This window comes from Triticum aestivum, chromosome 6D (genome assembly GCF_018294505.1).
Source record: "Triticum aestivum cultivar Chinese Spring chromosome 6D, IWGSC CS RefSeq v2.1, whole genome shotgun sequence".
Lineage (NCBI taxonomy): Eukaryota > Viridiplantae > Streptophyta > Magnoliopsida > Poales > Poaceae > Triticum > Triticum aestivum.
Genome location: NC_057811.1, coordinates 487,856,830 through 487,860,069, shown reverse-complemented (window position 1 = coordinate 487,860,069; position 3,240 = coordinate 487,856,830). Strand labels below are relative to the sequence as shown.

At 41.8% G+C, this 3,240-nt stretch overlaps 1 long non-coding RNA gene across 1 annotated transcript; it reads left to right on the top strand.

The window, feature by feature from the left end:
• The first annotated feature begins 246 nt into the window (after window positions 1–246).
• LOC123142222 (uncharacterized) lies at window positions 247–2,083 on the top strand. Its single transcript, XR_006470551.1, has 6 exons — window positions 247–686; window positions 768–823; window positions 920–1,038; window positions 1,153–1,224; window positions 1,306–1,367; window positions 1,521–2,083. It is a non-coding gene; the product is annotated as an uncharacterized lncRNA (long non-coding RNA).
• The last annotated feature ends 1,157 nt before the right edge of the window (window positions 2,084–3,240 follow it).

Below are 3,240 nucleotides of genomic sequence, written 5' to 3'. Positions count from 1 at the left end.
TGTCTGCGTGGCCCTCCTTAAATATAATTCCTAGCTCCGTCCCTGCGTACTTACGTCGGGCCTTGGGAGCAACACCGTCAAGGACAACCGCCGGTGAAAAGTCAATCAAATAACCCCGCATATTGACCTTGGATAACAAGATGGAAGAGAGGATGATGGTTAAGGTAAACAAAACGACAACAAGAGACATACCCTTCTACTCTTCCGAAAATACCCCGTCGTCATTTGGTTGCAGTTGTTTGTTAGTTAGTTCTTAGCTGCATTTGATTCCTTCTTTTCTGATGATGTTGTTATGTTGTTCTTATCAATTATTCCTGGCAGTTAGTTTGTTTTAAACCGCTTATGTCCTCATTTTTTTTTCTGTTTCAATCTACTGAAGCCCTAATTCTGTTATATATATACCTCCTGCATAGAAGTTTTTATTTATTATTTTACATTGATTCAGTTTTGCAACAATGGTGCGTGCGGTGAGCATGGATGCGCTTGTTCCTGGTATGCTTGGTTTATCAGATGAGCTTTATGTAAAAGGCTATGAGATCGAAGGTTTGCTGTTTGTTTACTTGTGATCCATTTGATTTGCCCCTTCGTATGGCAGTTTGTCATCATGTTTATTTCATATTGTAGGCCTGCGGACTAAGTTTGTTGCTTACCGAGAGAGGATTGTTGAGGAGGTTAATAGGACACTGGTAAGCAGCTAATTTAACTATTTCAATACTCTGGTAACCGTTCTGTTTGTTTTTTGGTCTGACATCTCTTTTGCCCTGAAGGTAAGTGTTGAGGTCCAGCAGCCAGATGGAACAACTTTAGCCCTGGACACAACCTGGTATTAATATATCTCTTTTCACTGTTGATATATCCTTGAATAAAATCTGGTATTGATATATCCCTTCACTGTTGTCCCTTAACTGTTGATTTGCAGTTTTGGTGTCGTAGGCTCCATGACTGTTAACAATCTGGGCGAGTTGTTGACCGGAGAGCTTCAAGCAAATGGATTACGTCCTGTTGCATTCAGCGCCGATGGGATCGTGCTTCCAGAAGGTATAGTTTTGCTGTCTAGTTTTAGTGCTAACAAATTTTTATTTTTCTTCTTGTAGTTCTATGTATATAGTTACCTAATTGGCTAATCTAATTTTGTTGCGTTCTTTCTTTTAGATTGTCTTTTCGCTGTTATCAACAAACAGTTTCCATCCAAGAACGGGTTCATTTCGCTTCTCTGCATAACCGGTAGCTTTCTGTTAAGCTGTCATTTGACTTCTCTTATTGCAGTTTATTTTTTTCCTGACTTGTTTCTTTTATATGATGCAGAGAATATCGAGGAGGAAGAGGAGGATATTGTTGATGGGGCCTATTGAGCTACGCCAATTCTGGTATTATATTTTGACATTTGTACAAGTCATATTTAATTCTGCTGTGAAGCTTAAACTATTACATTTTATCCTTCTTCTCTCATGTTGACTTCAATTATCTCTTCACTTCATTAACAACCTTGTGCTCTAACTGAGGTTTATTATTTTCTTCAGGACTCAGGACTGAAGGAATTAGGAAATGGAGTATCTTTTGATGCAAGCTTCTTTTAGTGATATATTAGCTGTAGCTTGTTTGGGTATCAGTCAAAACTGTTTTTTCGGAGAAGTTCCATTGTCCTCAGTTATGGATTACGGTCGTCATGTTTTGAAGTGATGGATAGCTTATTACCTGGATGCTTGTTATATATTGGAGTGATGGGAGAGTTTATTACCTGGATATTTTGATGAGTGATGGAGAGCTTATTACAATCTTATGCTTCTTTGTGTCTTGTGTCATCTGCCTGCTTTTGCGTTTCAACTGTACAATCTTTTGTTTGCTCTTCTGCCATTCTCGTAAGAGAGCCTTGCTGATTTCTTTTAGATGCTAGATCAAGTATATCTGGCAAGTTCTAGGTCTGCTGTGTTGCATAGATATAAACCAAGGGTGGATTGAACAAAGTTGGTGTTTGAGATGTAGATTAGTCATTTAGCTGTCTGTAGATTAGCCCGCTGTTTAACATGGTGGTAAAGGGTTGATCACTGGATGATGCTCTCAGTTTGAAGATTATCTTAATGATTGTTCTAGAACCGACAAACGATGCTCTGATGGATTCACATTGATTACTTATGTATGGATTCACAATTTGACTAATGCTGTGAAGGGTGAGAAAATGTTTGATGTTTCTCTGGGGATCTTGTTCAGATTTTCCCCTTCGTCAAGTGCTGCTAAATGTTTGTCGACCTCCAAGTTAGTGCTGACGGCGGCGCTGTGTGGGTAGAAGCAAAGGCTGCCGGCGACGAGTGTAGCGATCCGAGACTATGGGGCCCTGAAGCAGCTGTCACCTCTGGCTTTTCGTAATTTAGTCATCTATGGATTTACTTAATTCAGTTGTTGCTGGCTTATCTTAATTTAGATAACTTATTAATATGGAGTTTCTGTCTTGAAAATAACCCAAGTTCTTCATCTTCGGTGGTGCCAGTACCGAGTCAGTTACATGGGGAGCATGGGAAGAGGGTGTTGAAAAGACATCAAGGTCCTGACTCCTGATTCGATTCTTGTTGTTGAGCCCTTGTAGAAATATACACGCCTCCATCCGTCATTTTATTTTTCAGCTGAAAATCAGCGTATGGTCGGTGATATACACCTACATGGCTGCATTGTGAAAAAAGAAATCACTGCTGATGTGTTGGTTGTGGGAAATTCATCATTTCTTGCAGTTGTTCAAAACTTGTATGACTAACCTTGATACATTGGTTCGGAAGCTTTGTCAGTCACTATCCGTGGATGTGCAGGCGGCCTGGCGGTGGCTCGCGAGCAGCAAGCAGGCCGGAGGTGCTTGGCAGCGGCCAGCCGGAGCATCGCCAGAGTAGGTGACAGCCATGTGTTATGGCCGTGCGTTTTGCCCCGCTAGAGATTGAGTTCGTGCGTTCCGACATTAAAAATATGATTTTTTTTTTGTGGCATGACTTTACGGGATCTGTGTCGCCCAGTGCTGCGTTGTACCGTAAATCTGTTTTACTGAATATGCAAGAGTTGCTCTAAATGACATATTCCCTGTCTCTAGCTCCTCCCATTTCTCTGATTCTTCCCCTGTCTCCCAAGCTCCTCCCATTTCTCTCATTCTTCTCTCTCGTGGCCTCTGGCAAAACGACGAACACCTCGCGTGCATGAACTCCGCGACCACCCTTCCCTTCCCGCTCTCCTCGGCGCACCTGTACCTCGCTGCCGCGCCAA